Raw genomic sequence first — 24,928 nt, 5'->3', positions numbered from 1 at the left:
TTGCCACAAAAATCTGGAATTTTAAAACTTGGGATTGATTTGAATTTGGAATAAAAAGGAAGAAAAGAAAAAGATAAGGGAAGACCTGCGCTTGGGCCGACTTCTCTCCCTGCGGCCCACCTTTTTTTACACTCGCCTGCCCACCACTGTGGGGAACCGCGACTGGGCCGTTTCCACGCCTAGGCGGCCCAACCCTCACCTGATGCGGCGCTGCCCCTCACACTGCGTTCCACTGTCGTGTGGGACCCGCTTGACAGCCTCATCCCGCTCGCGTCTCTGCTTTGTGGACCCAGCGGATCAGGATCGTCTTCCCGGAAGAATCGTGGGAGCGTAACAAGCGCGCGCTGGGCGATTCCCTCTAGCTGGTGGCCCAAGCCGTCAGCTCGCGCCCTCCCTCGGGCTTGGCTTACCTGTGGGACCGCCCTGCCAGTGTTGCCTTCTCCGTTACGACCGGTCGCGCACAACAGAATCGGAGCTCGCCGCGCCAATCGGACTCGCAATAGAAACCCCGTGCGTGGTGGCGCGATTGTCGCCTGGGAGGTTAGGTCGTTGCGCCCTGGCCGCCTCCTCACGTTCGCATAAACCAAGGCCTCCTTCCTCCGCCTCTGTTCTGGATTCTTCTGCCGTGTGCTCGTCGTTCCGCGCTTCTCCCCTACCCAGTCCTACATCCCTCCCCGTCCGCCATCTTGGAATCCCACCTGCGTTCGGAAATACCGATGTGACCCAGGAGGATCATCGGGGGATGGCGACCCCCGTGGTGGATCGCGTGCCTGGCCTCCGGTGATGGATGGGCGACCGAATCATGGTGGATTTGTCGCCGATGCTTGATTGGGTTGGCGGCGCCGCCTCATGCCATGGACTGTCCTTGCTGCTACTTCATTCACGGTATGGACTTCTCATCCGCCTTGTCGTCACCTCTGTATCACGTAGCACCGGTTGCCATAGGATTTGGCGCACTGAGCCGCAACGTCACCTCTCTTCGGCGAGAGCGGCACCACGCGAGCTCTGCTCCGTCGCACGTTTTCAACGGAGATGGGGAGGAGCCCATACGTGGTAGATCGACTGTTGGACGGTGGAGATTAGATGAGTGCCGTAGTCGTCCAATCGTATACGTACGTGTAAGATTGGGTAGTGCAGTAATGAGCTCGTGGCCGTTGGTTTGTAAATGAGCGCTCTGGATCAGGGCTTGCGTGCTCATATCGGTGGGATCATTCTGATCCCTGGGATCGTAATGTCGCGGCTGGGATTCAACCTCAGATGTCCTTGATCGTGACGGTTCGATCGGGATCCAACCCTCGATAGCGCGTCCCCATTCATGTGAAACCTAAATCTAATCTTAGCTGACCGCTCCTGATCGGACGGCCCTAATCGATCCATACCCCTTCGTGGGTCAGAATAGCATAAAAGCCCCTGTAATCTTTAGAAATGAACCCGCCGTCCCGAGTACTGTTGTCTGTGTCTAGGATAACTTACTCGCTAGTCCCTGCTGTTTCCTGTATTAGTGTGCCCACTCCAGAGATTTATAAAACCCAGTAAAAGTAATTAGAAAATAATTTTTAATATGAAAATAAATGCTAGAACTTGTATAATTCATATAAAAATCCATTTTAACTTCAAATTGAACCATTCCAGTTCCTATAATTTTGTTTTAATATTTTGCATCACTCAGTAGCACTGTTTAGCATGAAACTCATAATAGAATTTCTCTCTTAATTAATCTTATATCAAACCCATAAAATCTCTATAAAATCATAACTCCTTAATCGTAACTCCGATCTTAGTAGTTCTCGAGCCCACGACCTCGTAGCTTCGCGTAGATTATTCTTATTCAGTTTGTACTTATGTTTGGTGTGATGTTAATTTTATCTATACCATGTTTGTTTGTATTGCTACGACTAGCGCGAGGACGCATGTCATCTGAAAGCAAGTTGGTACCTGGAATCTCAAGTGCCAGGCAAGTTGTGCCCTTGATTCACTTTTGTTACCCAATAATGTTCTTTATAATCATTTACCATGCATAGGCTTAATTTTGATGGGACCCGATAGGTCACCCTAGATTGTTTATCCCTTTACCTTGTTACCCCTGAATCACTTGGGTAGTTTTGCTATTGCTTTACATGGTTTTGGGATAATATTTTATTATATCCATGTTCCAGTTATTTTGTTATGTTATTTATGTTCATGTCAACATCATTAAATGTTAATTGGAACATGGAGCTTAACTTGAGAAACACGTGCCGCCACAAGGGTTTAATGGGACGCCCTTGGCCAACTAACTAGGAAAGCTAGTGGAAGACTACCTTACCTGAAAGGGGCAAGGGCAGTAGGGGATTGCATGCAAGGAGGTTCTCGGGTTGATTTTGCTGCGATGGCGGTCAGACGGGGGATTCTTGCAAGTGCTCTTCCCATAAACTGTAGCGGGTTTTTGGAAGCTAGTGGAACTTTGTAAAGGCCTCGTAGTGGATCCCTAGCCATTCAACTCGGTAGTGTCTAAGGGCCTAGCTAACCCTGGTGACATGGGATACACGACTTGTGGGTAAAGGGTACAACCTCTGCAGAGTGTAAAACTGGTATACTAGCCGAGCTCACGGTCATGAGCAGCTCAGGACTCTCTGATGATTAAATTATGAAACTTAAATTCAATTTTGTCATTTGCATTGCATGGGTTTATTATTAATTTTGTTCTATTACTTTATTTAAGGTTTGGTATTTACTTACACTTAGTAACTGCTAATAAAAGTTTGACCAACATTAAAAGCAATGCTCAGCTTTAACCATTCTCTTTGATAAGCCTTACACTCCATGAGCTCCCACCTTTGGTGAGTTCATGTCACATTATTCCCCACAACTTGTTGAGCGATGAACATGTGTGAGCTCACCCTTGCTGTCTCACACCCCCCCAACAGGAGAAGAACAAGTGGTTCAGGAGGAGCCACAAGGCGAGGAGTATGATCTGATCTAGGTGGCGTTTCTCAGTTGACATTGGCACCAACGATCATTAGTTTGTTTTATATTTATTCTTTTATTTTGTAATAAGTCTTCCGCTATGTAATAAATACTCTGATGTTTTATGACATTTATCTCTATACACTCTGTTATTATATATGTTGCCTTCTTGGCGCATGTATGAGATGCACCTGGCTTTGTTCCTTAAAGCCGGGTGTGACAGAAGTGGTATCAGAGGAAATGTTGACTGTAGGACGAAACCTAGATAGAAATGGACAAACCCTTACCTACTTATCTTACTCTGATTCTTTCTATACTCATCTTGCTTTGATCCTGTCTCACCTTTTGCTATCATACTCTGATTACTCTTATCTTTTATGCTCTGAGAAAAGATGGATTTCACACCTTGGAATCCTACATTTATGAACTTTTTTTAGTTAGGAAACCCAAGACAAAATTAATACTATTTTCTATTAAAAAAATGTTGGTTGATTGTTCTGATGATAAATGCTTGATTTGCTTCTTTGGTTGATTGAAACATTATAGTTGGGCATCTTAGCATGTACCACTATAAGGTAATGTATTAGCTTTAGTAGATAACACACTAATCTACTTAGCTAATAAATCCCCCGCAGTAACATGCCTCGTAATTACTCGCCTTGTCTACAATCCTTTCTTTCTTACCCTGTGTTCCTAACCCAGATGGCCTACCCCTATAGTGTTAGAAGAGAGCACTATAGACGTGATCCTTGGTATGTCATGGTTGAGAAAGGCAAAGACAACATATACACTGTGCTAAGGGAATCGTAGAACTCACTAATTCCAAAGGAGAAAGATTCGAAGTTGAGATTGCAGTAACTACCCCCATCAAACTAGTGGTATTCTTAAAAGATGAGAAGTTTGTGGGTGACAACATCCGTGCAGTTAGAGATTTTCCGGATGTCTTTCCAGAGAAGTTATTAGGGATGCCACCAGATAGGGAAGTTGAGTTTGTCATTAATCCCTTACCTAGGACTGCCCCTACTTTCAAACAGTCATACAGGATGTCTGTAGAAGAGTTAAAGGGACTTAAGAAACAATTAACGGAGTTACAAGAGGCTGGGTATATTCGTCCGAGTTCTTCATCTTGTGGAGCGCCGGTTCTATTTGTACAGAAGAAAGAAGGATCGCAAGGGATGTGCATGGATTATAGGTCTCTTAACGACATCACTGTGAAGAACAAGTGTCCATTACCCTGCATTAAGGATTTATTTATTCAGATGAGAGGCGCAAGGGTATTATCGAAGATTGATCTCCGATCGGGTTACCATCAAATGAAGATTAGAACATCGGATAATCCCAAGACGACTTTCTCAACCCGATATGGATTATATGAGTTCACTGTTATGTCATTTGGATTAACTAATGCACCAGCTACTTTATGGATCTGAAGAATAAGGTGTTTATGGAGTATTTGGACAGATTCGTCATAGTATTCATCGACGATATTCTTATTTAATCCAAGAGAGATAGTGATCATGAGAAACATCTGATATTGGTGCTACAGAAACTACGATATGATCCGCTCTACGCCAAGTACAGCAAATGCGAGTTCTGGATTGACGAGGTGCCATTTCTTGGACATATCATTTCTAATGAAGGAATATCAGTGGATCCTGCTAAAGTCAAGGAGATAGTGGCGTGGAGCATACCCACTACAGTTACGGAGATTCGGAGTTTCATGGGGCTTGTAGGATACTATTGGAGAATTATTGAAGGATTTTCTAAGATTGCTAAGCCCATGACCTCACTTATGGAGAAGGGAAGAGAGTTTAAGTGGGGCCAGAAGTACCAAGGTAGTTTTAACCAACTGAAGTTGAGATTGATGTCACCCCAGTATTGGTTATGCCAGATCTACAGAAGGGATTTGATATCTATTGTGATGCATGTGGCCAAGGCTTGGGATGTGTGCTCATGCAAGAGGACATGTGATTGCCTACACGTATCATCAGTTATGGAAACATGAATTGAACTACCCCACACATGACTTAGAACTGGCAGCCGTTGTGCATGTGCTTAAGATATGGAGACATTATATCATGGGAACCAAGTGCCAAGTATACACGGATCATAAGAGTTTGAAGTATATATTCACTCAGAAGGATCTCAACCCTAGGCAACACCGTTGGTTGGAGCTTATTAAGGATTATGATTTGGAGATTCACTATCACCCGGGCAAGGCAAATTTGGTTGCAGATGCCTTGAGTCGAAAGGAGCATGTTCATTTAGCTGTTGTTGCCCAGCTACCCGATGAGATTGTTGAGGATTTCAGGAGACTTAACCTGGGGATAGTTGCTCACACTGAAGGAGTTACTATTGATGTGGAACCTACTTTGGAGCAAGAGATCCGCAAAGGACAAATTGGTAATGCTAAGATACAAGAGATTAAGGATCTGATTACTGAAGGTCGAGGTCCAGAATTCACGAAAGATGAGCAAGGCACCGTATGGTTCAAGGACAGGATATGTGTTCCTGATATCGAAAGCCTTCGTGAGATTATTTTAAAGGAGGCCCATGAGTCGGATTATTCTATTCATCCTGGTAGTACCAATATGTATAAGGATTTGAAGCGGAAGTATTGGTGGTATGGATTGAAAAGAGATGTGGCTGCACATGTGGCCATGTGCGATGTGTGTCAAAGAGTTAAGGCTGAACACCAGAGGCCAGCTGGACTACTGCACCCACTGAAGATACCTGAGTGGAAGTGGGAGGCGATTGGTATGGATTTCATTACTGGATTGCCTCACACCCAGAAAGGATATGATGCTATATGGGTGATTGTGGATAGATTGACTAAAGTGGTTCATTTCATTCCGATCAAGACTACTTATAAGTGATTTACATTGGTTGAGTTATATATGGCTCAGATTATGTCTCTACATGGTGTACCGAAGAAGATCATTTTGGATAAAGGATCACAGTTTACCCCTAGATTTTGGATAAGTTTTCATGAGAATATGGATGCGAAGTTGAATTTTAGTTTGGCCTACCTCAGACTGATGGACAGACTGAAAGGACTAATCAAGTATTGGAAGACATGTTGAGAGCTTGTACCCTTCATCATGGTAGTAGTTGGGACAAGAGTCTACCTTATGCTGAGTTCTCATATAATAATAGTGACCAGTTGAGTCTGAAGATGTCACCGTTTGAGACTCTGTATGGCAGGAAAATGCAGGACTCCTCTATTTTTGGACTAGCCTAGAGGAAGATAGTTCTTTGGACCTAAACTTATTCAAGAGGTAGGAGAAGAAGTTTGTATAATTCGAGAGAATTTGAGGGTAGCTCAGACCAGGCAAAAGAGCTATGCTGATAATAGAAGGAGACCACTGGAGTTTGAGGAAGGTGATCATGTGTACCCCAAGGTGTCACCATTTTATGGAATGAGGAGATTTAAAGTTAGGGCAAATTGTCCCCTCGCTTTATTGGACCATTCAGAGTTTTTAGGCAAGTTGGAGAGATGGCCTATCAACTAGAACTACCGGATAATCTAGTTGATGTACATAACGTATTCCATGTGTCTCAACTTAAGAAGTGTCTTTGTGTCCCTGAGGAACAGTTACCAATTGAAGAGCTTAGTGTTCAGGGTGGTTTTATTTACATGGAGTGTCCTGTCAAGATTCTTGACAAAGATTCTTGACACTTTGGCTCGAGTTACAAGAAATAAGGCTATAAAAATGTGCAAAGTACAATTAAGACATCATAGAGAAGATGAAGCATCATGGGAAAGAGAAGAAGAGTTTCATAGATTTTCCCCATCTTTTCCCTAGTTCTTCCTAAATCTCGAGGACGAGATTATTTTTAAGGGGGGTAGGATTTGTAACACCTAATTTGTAAGAGATCGTATTAAAAGGAGAAAAGTGTTTTCCTTTATTTATATGTGTGTATCGCATCCATTTGTCATCACATGTGAACACCTCACTTAAAAATAATCAATTAATAAAAAGACATATCACTAAATCGTGCATTATGTTGGTTTTTAATTGTTTGTGCCCTTAATAGTAGTCACAACAATATGAATAAAATAATAAACAAAATAGAAATATAAAGACTAACTTGAAAGTTTGGAAATGAGAAATGATATAGAAAAAGAGAATTACCATAAAATACAAAATAAAACCTATAAAGTTCATATCATGTTCAAATTGAGCATTTGATGAGAAGATAGATTTGCCACAAAAATCTGGAATTTTAAAACTTGGGACTGATTTGAATTTGGAATAAAAAGGAAGAAAAGAAAAAGATAAGGGAAGACCTGCGCTTGGGCCGACTTCTCTCCCGGCGGCCCACCTTTTTTTACACTCGCCTGCCCACCACTGTGGGGAACCGCGACTGGGCCGTTTCCACGCCTAGGCGGCCCAACCCTCACCTGACGCGGCGCTGCCCCTCACACTGTGTTCCACTGTCGTGTGGGACCCGCTTGACAGCCTCATCCCGCTCGTGTCTCTGCTTTGTGGGCCCAGCGGATCAGGATCGTCTTCTCGGAAGAATCGTGCGAGCGTAACAAGCGCGCGCTGGGCGATTCCCTCTAGCTGGTGGCCCGAGCCATCAGCTCGCACCCTCCCTCGGGCTTGGCTTACCTGTGGGACCACCCTGCCAGTGTTGCCTTCTCCGTTACGACCGGTCGCGCACAACAGAATCGGAGCTCGCCACGCCAATCGGACTCGCAATAGAAACCCCGCGCGTGGTGGCGCGATTGTCGCCTGGGAGGTTAGGCCGTTGCGCCCTGGCTGCCTCCTCACGTCCGCATAAACCAAGGCCTCCTTCCTCCGCCTCTGTTCTGGATTCTTCTGCCGTGTGCTCGTCGTTCCACGCTTCTCCCCTACCCAGTCCTACATCCCTCCCCGTCCGCCATCTTGGAATCCCATCTGCGTTCGGAAATACCGATGTGACCCAGGAGGATCATCGGGGGATGGCGACCCCCGTGGTGGATCGCGTGCCTGGCCTTCGGTGATGGATGGGCGACCGAATCATGGTGGATTTGTCGCCGATGCTTGATTGGGTTGGCGGCGCCGCCTCATGCCATGGACTGTCCTTGCTGCTACTTCATTCACGGTATGGACTTCTCATCCGCCTTGTCGTCACCTCTGTATCACGTAGCACCGGTTGCCATAGGATTTGGCGCACTGAGCCGCAACGTCACCTCTCTCCGGCGAGAGCGGCGCCACGCGAGCTCTGCTCCGTCGCACGTTTTCAACGGAGATGGGGAGGAGCCCATACGTGGTAGATCGACTGTTGGACGGTGGAGATTAGATGAGTGCCATAGTCGTCCGATCGTATACATACGTGTAAGATTGGGTCGCGCAGTAATGAGCTCATGGCCGTTGGTTTGTAAATGAGCGCTCTGGATCAGGGCTTGTGTGCTCATATCGGTGGGATCATTCTGATCCCTGGGATCGTAATGTCGTGGCTGGGATTCAACCTCAGATGTCCTTGATCGTGACGGTTCGATCGGGATCCAACCCTCGATAGCGCGTCCCCATTCATGTGAAACCTAAATCTAATCTTAGCTGACCGCTCCTGATCGGACGGCCCTAATCGATCCATACCCCTTCGAGGGTCAGAATAGCATAAAAGCCCATGTAATCTTTAGAAATGAACCCGCCGTCCCGAGTACTGTTGTCTGTGTCTAGGATAACTTACTCGCTAGTCCTTGTTGTTTCCTGTATTAGTGTGCCCACTCCAGAGATTTATAAAACCCAGTAAAAGTAATTAGAAAATAATTTTTAATATGAAAATAAATGCTAGAACTTGTATAATTCATATAAAATCCATTTTAACTTCAAATTGAACCATTCCAGTTCCTATAATTTTGTTTTAATATTTTGCATCACTCAGTAGCACTGTTTTAGCATGAAACTCATAATAGAATTTCTCTCTTAATTAATCTTATATCAAACCCATAAAATCTCTTTAAAATCATAACTCCTTAATCGTAACTCCGATCTTAGTAGTTCTCGAGCCCACGACCTCGTAGCTTTGCGTAGATTATTATTATTCAGTTTGTACTTATGTTTGGTGTGATGTTAATTTTATCTATACCATGTTTGTTTGTATTGCTACGACTAGCGCGAGGACGCGTGTCATCTGAAAGCAAGTTGGTACCTGGAATCTCAAGTGCCAGGCAAGTTGTGCCCTTGATTCACTTTTGTTACCCAATAATGTTCTTTATAATCATTTACCATGCATAGGCTTAATTTTGATGGGACCCGATAGGTCACCCTAGATTGTTTATCCCTTTACCTTGTTACCCCTGAATCACTTGGGTAGTTTTGCTATTGCTTTACATGGTTTTGGGATAATATTTTATTATATCCATGTTCCAGTTATTTTGTTATGTTATTTATGTTCATGTCAAGATCATTAAATGTTAATTGGAACATGGAGCTTAACTTGAGAAACACGTGCCGCCACAAGGGTTTAATGGGACGCCCTTGGCCAACTAACTAGGAAAGCTAGTGGAAGACTACCATACCTGAAAGGGGCAAGGGCAGTAGGGGATTGCATGCAAGGAGGTTCTCGGGTTGATTTTGCTGCGATGGCGGTCAGACGGGGGATTCTTGCAAGTGCTCTTCCCATAAACTGTAGCGGGTTTTCGAAAGCTAGTGGAACTTTGTAAAGGCCTCGTAGTGGATCCCTAGCCATTCACCTCAGTAGTGTCTAAGGGCCTAGCTAACCCTGGTGACATGGGATACACGACTTGTGGGTAAAGGGTACAACCTCTGCAGAGTGTAAAACTGGTATACTAGCCGAGCTCACGGTCATGAGCAGCTCAGGACTCTCTGATGATTAAATTATGGAACTTAAATTCAATTTTGTCATTTGCATTGCATGGGTTTATTATTAATTTTATTCTATTACTTTATTTAAGGTTTGGTATTTACTTACACTTAGTAACTGCTAATAAAAGTTTGACCAACATTAAAAGCAATGCTCAGCTTTAACCATTCTCTTTGATAAGCCTTACACTCCATGAGCTCCCACCTTTGGTGAGTTCATGTCACATTATTCCCCACAACTTGTTGAGCGATGAACATGTGTGAGCTCACCCTTGCTGTCTCACACCCCCCCACAGGAGAAGAACAGGTGGTTCAGGAGGAGCCACAAGGCGAGGAGTATGATCTGATCTAGGTGGCATTTCTCAGTTGACATTGGCGCCAACGATCCTTAGTTCGTTTTATATTTATTCTTTTATTTTGTAATAAGTCTTCCGCTATGTAATAAATACTCTAATGTTTTATGACATTTATCTCTATACATTCTGTTATTATACATGTTGTCTTCTTGGCGCATGTATGAGATGCACCTGGCTTTGTTCCTTAAAGCCGGGTGTGACAGCCTTCGCCAATCTCGCTGCAACAACGGAAGCAAAGCGACCAGCAGTTTACACCCTTCGTCCGACAAGCTGCAGGACGAAGGCCTACGACAAGGTTGCTCCGTCCTGCGCCCTCGTCCAACATGAAGGCCCACATAGAAGCCGACCCATTGTAACAGGCCCCGCGCGGCTGAGTGTATTACGGGCCCGATTTGTAAAGGCTTTTCTGTAATGAGTCTGTAACCCTGCTTTATGGGAATATTCCGGGGGTGACCTGGGCGCCTGAGGGCACATGCGTCCTTAATCCTAGACGCTGGGCACTCAGGCACCTATAAATACCCCCACACAGTGCCCTTGAGAGGCGAGATTAACAGAGCAATTGCCTTCCTGAGCTAAAACCTTGTTTGCATTACTTTCACTCCCCCATTGGATCATCTTGCTCGGGAGAGAAAGTTCCAACATTTGGCGCCCACCGTTCGTGCTACAAAAAAACCACCCACGATGGCACCCAAGCGAGCTAGCTCGAAGGCAGCCCCATCCGTCGACGAAGCAGCGAAGGCTGCGCTGCTGGCCGAGAAAAAGGGCAAGACCCTTGTCGACACCACCCACCAAGAAGCCTGCGAAGACGACGCACTCAGCAAGAGGCAGCGCAACGAACAACCTACACCCGAAGGAAGTCTCCGCACCTGCAGCTCCAAAGGACAACCACAACCTCCCCCAGGCTTCGCTCCACCGGAGGGCGCGGGCGCCACTGAGGACGACGAAGTCATCGGCGTTTCAGCAGAGGAACAACTATAGCTACGTGCCTTGCGTATCAAGAACCGCAACCTCCAGAAGCAGAAGGAGATCCTCGAGGCCAAGCATCAACGTGTCACTACGCAGGCCAAGGTGCGCCAGATGATACGCGACGAGGAGCAGAAGGCTCATGAGCTTGAGCAAGAGATTGCGCTCATGCAGCGCGAAGGCCAACTTGGTCTGCAACACGGCCCACACCTCCAATAGCGCGCGCCAACCAAAGACTCGTTCATTCCTCAGCGCGGACCCGTCTTCCCGCACGCAACAGCATTCCAAGGTGTCAACTACCTTGACGAGCGGAGTCCCCTGGCGCTGCACCTGCAAGTGTCACCATGGCCCGCCAATTTCAGGGCAGGGACCTACCCCAAGTACAACGGCAACACTAACCCAGCACAGTACATCATGAGCTATCAAGTTGTCGTTGCATCATCCGGAGGGGATGACGTCACGATGGCCAAGTCATTCATAATCGCCCTTGAAGGCCCGGCTCTCACCTGGTACACCAGGTTGCCCCCGTTGTCCATCGTTTCCTGGAGAAGTCTCCGGGACAAATTTCTGCTCAACTTCCAAGGGTACCGCCCAGACACCGATGCCTTGGCTGAACTGTCACTTTGTAAGCAGATGGAAAGAGAGACTCTGCGGGAGTACTACCGCAAGTTTCTGACCCTCAAGTCACAACTTCCTTCGGTTGATGACCAAATTGCCATTCACTACGCCATCAGTGGCCTTCGGGTTGGCGTCCTTTACAGCCACTGCATCAGAGATCCGCCCAAGAACCTCCAGGAGCTGTATCAGCTGTTCGAGAAATATGCCAGATTCGAAGAGCTCCACCAGCGCAAGGTCGACTCCCAGAGGAAACCCAAAGACCCTCCGCAGTCCAGCCGAACGTGGACGAGACCTTCGTCGTCAGACTCCGGTCGGGACGGCTGCAGTCAGCAGCAGGTACACAACATTGCCAACCAGCACCCCGCTGGTGAGGCCCCTCGCCGCCAAGATTATCTCCCCAGGGTCGCGGAAATGCAACTCGTGGTCGGGGCCGAGGACGGGCGCAGCAGCCGCGCAGATTTTACTGCTTGTTCCACGGCGAAGACTGCGTGCACCCAACAAGGGACTGCCCAGAAACGAAGGCCACCAGAGACAGGATGTCTCGGGCGCAACCAGCCAACAACCCAAGAGTTGTCGCGCACACATATCAACAACTCCCACAGCCATACAACCACGACCCCGCTCAGCATCCACCTAACCACGCGTACCAACACCACTAGGAGGTACAAATCGTACCTCCCCCACTCCCACCTCCACACCCGCAACAGCCAAACATCCACCACCCCCAAGCACCAAAACAAGAAGACTTCGCTGATCAGCCGTATCGCGGAGTCATTCACATGATCACTGGGGGGGTCCAGCGTCGACTTCGACACGAAGCGACAGAAGAGGGATCACTACCGTAGCATCAACCACGTCGCCGTCACTGGTCCAGTCGTGCAGACAAAGTGGTCCCATGTGCCATTGACCTTCGACGCCAGAGACGTCGACCTGTGCAGCGCACCCCACATCGATGCCATGGTCATCAACTGCAGCGTGGCAGGCTGGGACCTGCACAAAGTCTTAGTTGACAACGGCAGCCAGGTGGATATCATTTTCCTCCATGCCTTCGACCGCATGGGCATCAGCCATAGCTTGCTTAAGCCTTCGGACAACCCACTGTATGGCTTCGGCGGCAAGGGCACCTTTCCTGTCGGCAAAATAGAGCTACCCCTCTCCTTTGGTGTAGCACCCAATGCACGAAGTGAGCAAGTCACTTTCAACATCGTCGACATGGTGTACCCATACAACGCCATAATGGGTCGAGGCTCCATCAACAAGTTTGAGGCAGCCATTCACGGACTTTACCTGTGCATGAAGATCCCGGGTCCGCAAGGCGCGATCACAGTCTACGGCAACTAGCAGGCCGCGCGCAATATAGAAAGAGACTTCGTTCCAGGGCAAAGGAACGTACACTGCCTCACGGCGCAGCGCGAGGTCCCCGAGGCTACCAGCCCAACCGCCAAAGAGCATGAGAAGGCACAGCTGCAGAGCAACGATGAGACCAAGACTGTTCCCCTTGACCAGGCAACACCCAAGCAAACGGTCATTATAAGCGAAAACCTGACTTCGCATGACGAGGAAAGACTCCTCTCCTGTCTGTCCAAGAATAAGGACGTCTTCGCCTGGTCCGTCCTCGACCTGGTCGGAGTCAGTCGCTCTATCATCGAGCACAGCTTGGGAATCGACCCTTCGGTGAGGCCGAAGAAGCAGCGACTGCGCAAGATGTCTAACGAGAAGACAGAAGCCGCCAAGGCCGAGGTACACCGCCTACTCGAGGCCAACTTCATCGAGCCAGTCGCCTATCCTACGTGGCTCGCCAACGTAGTCATGGTGCAAAAGAAGAGCGGCAAGTGGCGAATGTGCATTGACTTCATCGGCCTCAACAAGGCCTGCCCCAAGGATAATTTCCCGCTGCCTCGGATCGACAAGATCATCGATAGCGTGGTCGGGTGTGAAGTCATGTCACTCCTTGATTGCTTCTCTGGCTACCACCAAATATATATGAAGGAGGAAGACAAGGCTAGCACCAGTTTCATAATACCCTTCGGCACGTATTGCTTCATCAGAATGCCAGAGGGACTTAAGAACGCTGGGTCCACATTCTCTCACCTCACCAAAATGGTGCTCGAGAGCCAAGTCGGCAGAAACATATTTAAGTATGTGGACGACATCATCGTCGCCAGCAAAAGCAAAGAAGACCATCTGGCTGACCTCGTAGAAATGTTCGTGAACATGCGGGACGCACGACTTCGCTTAAACACCGAAAAGTGCGTCTTCGGCGTTCGCCAGCGGAAGATACTGGGCTACCTGGTGTCGCACCGCGGGATCGAAGCCAACCCGACCAAGATCCAGGCCATCATCAACATGACGCCCCAGCAGTCAGCCAGAGACGTCCAACGACTGACAGGCAGATTGGCCGCCCTCAACAGATTCATTTCCAAGTCCGCAGAGCGAAGTATACACTTCCTCAAAACGCTACGCGGCGCAAAAGACTTCGCATGGGGACCAGAGCAAGCGGCGGCCTTCGCTTCACTAAAGCAGCACCTGTCAGAGCTGGCGATTCTTACAAGCCCCAACCCCTCGCTACCCCTGTTGCTCTACGTCGCAGCTTCGCCGCATGCGGTCAGCGCAGCGCTGGTCCAGGAGCAGGACAGAGAGGGCACGACCAGACAATGTCCAGTTTATTACGTCTCTGAAGTGCTCACGACATCCAAATGCAACATGACGGAACTGGAAAAAATTGCCTACGCAGTTGTTATGGCATCGCGCAAGTTGCGCCATTATTTTGAAGCGTTCAAGGTACGGGTCACCTCGGACAGGGGACTCGGCGAATTGTTCAGAAATCCAGAGGCATCTGTCCGGATCGCCAAATGGGCTGCCGAGCTTTCCAGCTACCATATCACCTTCGAGCCCAGGACAGCCATCAAGTCACAAGTCCTGGCAGACTTCATCGTCGACTGGACCGGGCCAATAACACAGCCGGACACGTCTGTAGAGAAGGTGTGGACCATCCATTGCAACGGCGCATGGTGCCATGTGGGGGCAGGTGCAGCTGCAGTCATTACTTCACCCATAGGGGTCAAGCACAGATATGCAGCGCGACTCAGCTTCGCTTTGGAGTCCGACAGATGCACCAACAATGTAGCAGAGTACGAAGCTATCATCCTCGGCCTTCACAAGCTACGGGCACTTGGTGTCACCACCTGCATCATCTGAACAGACTCCAAAGTGGTTGCCGGCTAGGTCGAGAAAGATTACACAGCAAAGGACCCCGCACTTATGCAGTATCTCGCGGCTGTCCGCAGTCTCGAGAGGCAATTCAAGGGCTTCACCTTGCAGCACATGGACCAAGCTAAGAATGAGGAGGCTGACGCATTGGCCAAGGCAGCTGCTAGAGGCGAGGCCCTGCCCTCCGATGTGTTCTACCATGTCATCGGCACGCTAGCCGTCCGAAGCCCAGAAGGTCTCCAAATAACCAACGACACTGAGGGCCACCGCATAGTCAACCTCATCATGACCGAAGACTGGCAGGCACCAATAACCCTGTTCCTACAGGAATACTACCAGCCAAGCGATATCAATGAGGCCAAGCGCCTCAAACACCGAAGCTGGGACTTCGCACTCATTGAGGGATAGCTTTACAAGAAGGGGGTCAGTCAACCCATGCTTAAATGCGTCACCAAGACCGAAGGCGTCCAGATCCTGCGCGATGTCCACAGCGGCACTTGCGGTTCTCACGCAGGGCCCAGGGCCCTAGCCGCCAAGGTGATTCGTCAAGGCTTCTACTGGCCTGCTATGATTTGCGCCACGAATCGGGTGACGAGGTCCTGCGAAGCCTGCCAGAAATTCTCTCCACGCTCGGGAAACCCTTCGCAGTTCACAAAGCTAATCGCACACACGTGGCCCCTTCAGCGCTGGGGCCTGGACATTGTCGGGCCGCTACCCACGGCCCAAGGGAACCTCAAGTTCACCTTCGTCGCCGTCGAGTATTTTACCAAGTGGATCGAGGCGAGGGCAGTATCCACGATAACATCGAAGACTGCCCAGAAATTCTTCTGGCAAAACATTGTTTACCGATTCGGAGTCCCGTCCGAGCTCACAGTTGACAACGGCAAACAATTTGACAGCCAAGACTTCAAAGACTTCTGCTTCTCAATTGGCACCAATCTTGCCTTCGCCTCCGTATATCACCCACAATCCAACGGCGTCGTGGAGCGCGCCAACGGTAAAATTTTCACAGCCATCAAGAAAATGCTCCTCGACGACAAGAAGGGCAAATGGGCCGACCTGTTACCTGAAGCGGTCTGGGCGCTAAACACGACCGAGTGCCGGGCGACTGGGTTCACTCCTTTCCGCCTCCTATATGGATCAGAGGCCATGACACCGCAAGAACTAAACCATGGGTCACCACAGACAATCACTTCAGCCGTCCCCGACGTAGACGAGCCAACATCGAAGGACCTCATCGACGGAGACCGTGTCTTCGCCCTACAAGCCCTCAACAAATACCAAGCTCAAACAAAAGCATGGCGCGACCACACAGTCGTCCCGAGAGAATTCAACGAAGGAGACCTCGTACTCGTCCGGACAACTCGGACAGAGTCACGGGGCAAGCTGGGGCCAAAGTGGGAGGGCCCCTTCATCGTCAAGACGAAGGCGTCCCCCAGCGCGTACAGGCTAACAACGCCATCCGGCGAAGACTTAGAGCATTCATGGAATATTGACAATCTCCGTAAAAAATTTTTTGACTCCTCAGGGCTAACACACCCTTGTAATCCACCAAACAGTTTTATTCCGGCCTGCACTCTTTTCCTCCTCGGGGGTGAGGTTTTTAATGAGGCGGAGCCATGTAATATACACGCAAAAATCCCCCGCAAAAAATTAAAACAACGTCGAAAAAGACCGCATCGACGGTCTTCGGCATTCGACCACAACGAAGTCACCGCAAGGGGCAGCGCTGGCTACCCTCGCGTGCGACACTCCGCGCAAAAGTCGCCTAAGGGTGTAGCTGGACTAGCACAACAAGTGCGCAATATCGAAGTCTTCCTCACAAGACTATCCGTGCAAAAGTCGCCTAAGGGTGCACCCGGACTAGCACAACAAGTGCGCAATATCGAAGTCTTCCTCACAAGACTATCCGTGCAAAAGTCGCCTAAGGGTGCAGCCAGACTAGCACAACAAGTGCGCAAAACCGAAGTCTTCTTCAAAAGACTATCCGTGCAAAAGTCGCCTAAGGGTGCAGCTGGACTGGCACAACAAGTACGCAAAATCGAAGTCTTCTTCAAAAGAATATCCGTGCAAAAGTCGCCTAAGGGTGCAGCCGAACCCTCCGTGCAACCGACTACGGGTGCAACCAGACCAACACAATAAACATGCAAGATCAAGTGCACAAGTCTTCTACGGGCGCGGCCGGATCAGCGAAGGCACACAGCCTCATCATACAAATTATAGTTACATACATGCAGCAAGGGCATCACACATTACATCGGCTCAACCTTCGGTATGATACCCATCTCCCTATAGTTGAATAGCATTATCCTCAATTCATCGCCCTCAAACAGACTTCGCAACTCTCCCTCACCTACACTCGCCCCAGCCGGCGAGGACAACAATTCCCGTTTGCCAGACCCGTCCACACGAAGACGACCACCCTCCACCTCACCACAATGACGCCTATCACTTCACGACACCTCACTAATTCTCCGTTTCGCCACCGCCCTTCGCCGCCTACGCCTAGCACTCGCACCAGAAAGAACTTCAACACCCATCACACACGGAGAAGCCTCCGCCGCAGCCACATCCAGTGCCGCAAAATAATCCAAGTCCTCATCCGAGGACTCTTCCGTCCACACAACCGAACTCCCAGAATCTTCAGACTCAAAAAACTTAGACACAGAATCATCAGAATTATCTTCAGCAACCACGATCGAAGCCGCCACAAAATTAGCATTGTCAGTAGCGGTTGCGTGCGCAGGCCCAAAACCCTGAACCTGCGCAGCAACCGAGGTTCAGTAAACACGCAGACAAAATTTACAACCTCCCCTGCACCTATTTAGCTACTTAGCCACCTGCGAAGGCCCGGCGGCGGGCGTGGGGTCTTCGACTGCCGGCTCAGCCACCACCTTCAGAGCGTCTTCGACAGTCGGCGCAGGGGCCGACACAGGGTCTTCGCCGGCCACAGTAAGCACGGGCACAGCCGAAAGCCTTCACCGGCATCCGAGGGCAGCACCAGATTGTCCTCCGCAGACTCGGGCGGCGCGCCGGCCAGACCTCCAAGGTCCACGACGTCCTCAGCACGCTCCATCTGCATCAACAGCACATTCACTCAGCAAAAACTACACATACCCACGCACACACAACCATAAAAAAAACCTTCACCTGCTCTCTCGCCCGGTCGGCCCGCTCCCTGACCGCCTCCTGACCATGCGACCCCCACATCCTATCAAAAAGTGCACCCGCTGACTGCTTCACAGCAGGGTCTTCGACCTTGAAGATCTCGCGCTCAAAGTTCTCGTCTGATTAGTCGAAGGCCTCGTAGTGCCTGCAGCCCTCGCGGGACAACACATTCATGGCCCCCTCGCAGGTGACGAGGGAGGCGAAGGACATAAAACCCTCCACAATGGTCGGGAGCACCAGCAACTCCTCCTGCAACCATTCGAGGAAGCGAAGGCCCGCTTCCCGGTCGGGCACTTCGAAGTCAGCAGTCCGTGCACTCAGCTCGCGGTACGAGTCCACGAGCTGTGCGAGCGTCCGCTCAACCTCCGAGCGTGTAGAGGCCTCGGCCTTGTCCACGCGGCCGCGCAGGGCGTTGAACCTTGCCTCCCACTCCTCGGCGCGTTGGCTGGCGAGACTTCCCTCCGCCCACGCCACTTTGGCTTCCGCCTACGCAGCCTGCGCCTCAGAGATAGCCTGGTTCGCCTCCCTCCTCTCCTCCACCAGCTGGCGCCGGAGGTCCATCTTCTCGGCCTCCAAGGTGGCCACTTTCTCCGCCAGCCTGCGGTTTTTGCTCTCCGCCGCTGACTTCTCCCGGACGGCATCCGCGTGCTGCGCCCGAAGTCTCTCGACTTCGGCAGCCACATCTGCAGTCAGGGCACCCGACGCCACACGGTCGGCGAAGTCGGCCGCCTGACAGACACACATGAGACCACAATCCCCATGGAAACAGCAAACACCGAAGTCCAGCTCAACTTACTTGACTTAGCTGCTGCGACAGCTGCTGCGACGCCTCCCTCAGCCGTCGGGACATGGAGCCCGCCATGTCCTTGATGGCAGCGGTTGACGGAATCTCGCCGCTCGCGCAGAAAGCGGCACCCTTCACCCCAACCACCGCCGTTGACGCCGTGGTTGCCACCGCAGGCGGGACAACAACCAATTGCCCCTCGCCCGACCCTGCAACGTATCACCGGTCAGAAGACCTCAAAAAAAACTTACCAACAAAATAGTCCTCCACGCTAATGTTCGTGCCGAAGTCGGCAACATGTTTCCCCGGCGAAGGTAGCTCCCGTGTTTTCGCAGCTTCGCCCGGGGGAGGCTTGGTTCCGCCAGCGATGACAGTCTTCGCGCTCTCCGACGCCTTGCTGGATCCGGGCGAGGCCGGTTTCGCAGCCGGCGCCGGCTGGCTACTGCCGGGGGCAGCAGCCTTCACGCTCTCCCGCGCTTTCTTCGCCTCACGCCTAGGATCGGCGAGTCTGATAACCGCCCGACGCTTCTGCACAGCGTCTTGACGATCCTTGTTCATCACTGCCGACACAACAGCAGCAATATTCCATCCGTAAGGGAAAATCCTCAAGCCACGAGCTATACGAGACGTAGACATGTCTTTGCCCTCCGCCCAGGGGATCGGAAGATTCTTTGGCCATCGACCCCCGGTAACCTCCAGCATTCACGCCGAAGACTCCCGGAGCTCGGGCGAAGACATCCTTCCCCCGGGGGCCGCACATGTCCCCATCAACTCTACAGCAAAATTATCAGACACCCCCATTCCCCCACTATAGTACCTAATTTTCTCTTCTTCGCGGCCGGGGCAGCCTCCTGTGAGGGCCCTTCCTCGGTACCGCCCATCGGTTTCTTCCCGCGACGGTCGGCGGCGTCTTCCCCGGGATAACCACCGTACGGCAAGCGGTTCAATTCGAAGACCTGATTCAACCTGTCATTGGACCCATGGATATCCCAGCTCCGCAGACCCTCTGTCTTCGGCACGTAGCGCCCCACGATCCTCGCCGCACCGTCTTCCGCTTCACGCACGAATGCGGCGGGATCTCGGCCACGCAAATCCAGCGCGAAGGCAGGACTTCGCACCAGCTGCCCGCCCCGGGAGGGCATCTCGCGAGGGCATACTTCGCCCAGCGCCTAGCCATGCGCCAAGGGCCATACCCCATACCCGACAAATTCCTCAACTAAATCGCGCTCGCTACTCATGCGGGCAGCGCACCGAAGGGCTCCTTCATCTTCATCATCCTCCGCTACCTCAAACTGCGGGTACGCTACGTAATAATGGGAGCACATGACGGCCACGGGGAGCCCTGGGTGGTCTTCGATTGCGCCTTCGGAAACGTAAAACCAGAAATCCCACCAGTTGCCCCATTTATTGCGGGCGCAGGGAACCAACTCCACGACTTCCATCGAAGTCTTGCCAGTCCTTGGCGTAAATGTGCACGATCCAAACTGTGCAATCTCATGTCCGATTTTCCTCTTTTGCCAATGCAGACAGTAATGTTTTGTGAAGACCTCCACAGAGGGCTGACCGCCATACGAAGTCGCCGCCCAAACATACTTCGCTAGGGCCACCACGACATTCGACGTCAGCTAGTGGATCTAGACCTCGAACATCCGCAGGACCTCCGCCACGAATTGATGTGCAGGCAGAAGAAGGCCAGTGGTGAAAAAAGCTTCAAAAACGACCAACTCGCCTTCTAGCTCGGGGACCTCCTCCGCCCCCGGGACACGCCCCACTCCACTGCCAAAATATCCAAGCTGCTGCATATCCTGCACGTGGACCGAGGACATCCGCGACACGCCAAACTCCACTGCATCACCAGGCTGCAACTCCTCCACCGCCATGTTGCTCAAAGTGTCCTCGGACGATGCGCCGGCCGGTGGTGTATCGACAGCAGATGAAGAAGAGGATGACATGGCTACGTACCGGCGGCGGCGGCGGGCGGTCTGCTTGACGTGGGCCAGATCTCCGACGAGCGGAAGCAAGGAGGGCAAGCGAGCAGGCGAATGGTTTCTAAAGGCGGCTAGGGTTTCGCGGCGCGCAGAAAGAGTGCCTGGCCCACCCCGCCCCCCTTTTTATACACAGGACGCGACGCTTCGGGAAACCCGCAGTCCAACAGTACCGCATCCATCAACGGTCACATCAAAAAACCCCGCGGAACCAATTCGAGCGAGGGCAGCGTCTCCACCATCTAGCGACGTCTTCGGCACCAGATGACTTAGTCGAACTGGTCCCTCGGAGGGCAAATGTTGGGGCGAAGGCGAAGACGCTACCCTTCGCTCGATGCCTTCGCCAATCTCGCTGCAACAACGGAAGCAAAGCGACCGACAGTTTACACCCTTCGTCCGACAAGCTGCAGGACGAAGGCCTACGACGAGGTCGCCCCGTCCTGCGCCCTCGTCCAACATGAAGGGCCACGTAGAATCCGGCCCATTGTAACAGGCCCCGCGCGGCTGAGTGTATTACGGGCCCGATTTGTAAAGGCTTTTCTGTAATGACAGTATGTAACCCTGCTTTATGGGAATATTCCGGGGGTGACCTGGGCGCCTGAGGGCACATGCGTCCTTAATCCTAGACGCTGGGCACTTAGGCACCTATAAATACCCCCGCACAGTGCCTTTGAGAGGCGAGATTAATAGAGCAATTGCCTTCCTGAGCTAAAACCTTGTTTGCATTACTTTCACTCCCCCGTTGGATCATCTTGCTCGGGAGAGCAAGTTCCAACAGTCAGTACACCATTGGAAAAATATTTTATCATCGATATAGTTTTTGTTGACACCTTTAGTATATTATTCGTTCTATCCCAAACTATAGTTTTTTTCGACCCTCTTTTTTCCATCTATATTCGAATGAAAGATAATGAATGTAAACATGCATACAAACTACATTCATGGGTTAATTATTGAATGTATGTTTAGTCTAAAACGAATTATATTTTGGTATAGAGGAAGTACATTTTATAGGTTTCCAATAGTCTATAAATGTACATGGCATGTCATGTATGAAGTGCCCCCGCGGAGATGGAGGTGGCAGAGAAAAGGTCGGTGATGGCATGCTTTTCTCACACCAAATCAAGCCCCCCTATGTGGAAGATGCCCCACAGTGGATTGGGCGGTGTCTAGATGGAGCGTGAGAGGGGATAAATATGAGTGTTCCCGGGACAGCGTGGACCGACACGGGGGGAGGGGTCTCACGAGGGTGAGGTTGCGTGATTAGAGTGATGATTGGAGGGAGGGATGACCGAATGAGGAGGTGAGGGAATGACTCGTGTGCGTTCGCTTGTGTCGGTGCGTGGGCGTGGCCTTGCTTGAAGTGCGGCCGACTAGGGACGCGATCCCAACAACAATGACGTGCCTCTAGAGATGGTAATTAATATATGTGATCCAATACTTGGTGAGTATTTACTCCATCAGGGTATGTATATAGGCTAAATAATCTACTCATGGGTCTCATATTAGGCAAAAACCTTCACACAGTAGGTAAATGAGTATTAGAACATTCAGACCTCACCCATACCCGTTAACTCGTGGGTATAAAATACCCTTTATAAACTTGGCCCAAAAATATGAACTTGGGATTAATAACCTTATGTCACGAAAGGCTTAACAACTATTTGATGACCATGTAATAGAACATGTAATGTGGTATGTGGTATTATCCTATTTGTTGTTACTTTATCCAATTATCTATGATGATGTTGAATGGATCATTGAATGATGCTATAATTTTTTAATGGAATTTAGATGGATATACTTGATGTTTGTATAATGTATTATTTTGATAGTTGTTTAATATTTATGGGTATGGTGACACATACCCACATGAGTATGGTATGGGGGTAAATCCATACCTACCAATGGTTATGGGTGACCCGACAGGGTATTTTTTATCGTGGGTATGGGATAGTAATATCCGGTGTGTACCTACCTATTGCCATCTCTACCTGCAAAGGGGACGAGGGAACATGAGGAGGTGAGGGCACATGTGACATGTCATATGCGTTAGGGCGTGATTAATTGGTGGGCAGGGCCACGATGGCGATAGTGAGAGCACCTAGGGGGTGTGTGTGTGAATAGGTGATCTTGCAAAACTTGTTCCAAACAACACAAACTTGGGTCTATAATATGAGTTAGAGTAAATAAACCAAGTTTGAGAGTAGAGAGAAAGAGAGAAGTTCCTTTCACTTGATTGCTCTGTCAAGATATAATTTAGACTTGGAGCAATATCACAAGTGAGAATTTGGAAATTGGAACAGATAAAAATTGCAATAAAGTAAAATTGGCACAAGAGACACGACCATTTTTATCTCGTGGTTCGATCAAGCGTAATATGCTTGTCTACTCCACGTTATGGCGTCCCAATGGACGAGGGTTGCACTCAACCCCTCTCAAGTGATCCAAAGATAAAATTTGAGCAGTACACCAAGCTTAGAAACACGCTCAAATATATCTCAAACACTAGATGGTGTGGTCGTGGAATCTTAGAGTTGTAGAGTGCTCTTAGTGTACTGCTCCATGGCACCTAGGGTCCTTTTTGTAGCCCCAAGAGACTTAGGAGTCGTTGGAGCTTCATTTGGAAGCTCCCAGCCTTCCTCTGTCCACGAGTGCACCAGACTGTCTGGTGATTTCTAGCCGACGATACCCAACTAAGGCCGAGGCTGAACAGTTCAGTCGTATAGGCCCCGGACCGTCTGGCGTTGGCCAGACCAACTCACTTTCTTCTTTTTTGTGCCAAACTCTTTTATCTTCTTTTGGCTTGACTTGAGAGGTTTCCTTGCACTTAGACAAACATGGTTAGCAAATAAAACAATCGATTAAGTGTTAGGATCATACCTTTATCACTCCATTTCAAAAGGATTTGCAATATATGCAAACTTAAGTCCAAAAAGTGCTTTTCTCTATAAAATATGTTAGAGCCCAAACACAAGTATTAGAAACATTGTAAAGGACTTATGCAACATATTAAAAAGTGCAAACCTCACACTTAATACCATTTTACACAAAGTTGTATATTTGGGTCCATGTTTGAGCTCTTTTGGACTTGATATCTTCAATTTGCTTTCTTCTACACCAGTGATTATGCTCATACAAAGAGCGGTAGTCCAAAGTGGTGTCTTGAGCATTAAATCACTAAACAACTAGAAATGGCCGAAGGACACATTTCCTTTTTAGATAGCTGGGGGAGCAAACATCCAGAGACAGTAGAGCGTCGATTGTACTCACACAACATCATATCGGGTGGAGTATACCTGTTGAAACGACAGATCGGGTTTGAGTCAAATTAAAATTGGATCGTAAGTTATTTAGTACGGCGCACCTACGATTCATGTCTAGTGTCTGGTCAGATCGAATTGGCCTATACCTCCTTTTTACATGTGCCACGTCGAGTTTTTGGCTAGGGTCGATTTTTTTGGCTTTGAATCAAAAAAATTTCAAGTTGGGTTGGGTTTTAGATTAAAAAAAATACATGGCATATGCACTGTTCCTAGATTATTATGGGTCAAAAAATATGATATATATCTGTCTATTATATTGGTCGAATCGGGTTAAATTGAGTTTTTACGGACGATTTGATCGGATCAGGTGAACCATACTCTGATCTAGCCTAGAGCATACATCGGTGTAACCGAGTAATTAGATAGTTTAATATACTTCATAAAAAATTAATAATAAATGTTAGTTTTTATTTAATATCTTCCATATAAATCTAGTAGGTACTTTCCCGTTCTCGAATATTTGACATTCACCGCTTTATTTTTAAACTAAAATACGACAAATAACTCCGTTCTCGAATATTTGGCGTTCGCTGCTTTATTTTTGAACTAAAATATGGCTAACAAAAAAGAATGGAGAGAGTATATTAAATAACTTTTTGGTGAAATAAGTCAAATGTAAAATAACATTTATAATTAAATTTTAATTGATTGTAAAGTTACATAAACATAAAAACATTATTAGTGCACATAATATATTTTGTAATAGTATACATATTTATTATATATATTATTGGATAGTATATTATAATATAATATA

Source organism: Zea mays, chromosome 3 (assembly GCF_902167145.1).
Source record: "Zea mays cultivar B73 chromosome 3, Zm-B73-REFERENCE-NAM-5.0, whole genome shotgun sequence".
NCBI lineage: Eukaryota > Viridiplantae > Streptophyta > Magnoliopsida > Poales > Poaceae > Zea > Zea mays.
Note: the sequence above shows the minus strand (reverse complement) of the source record.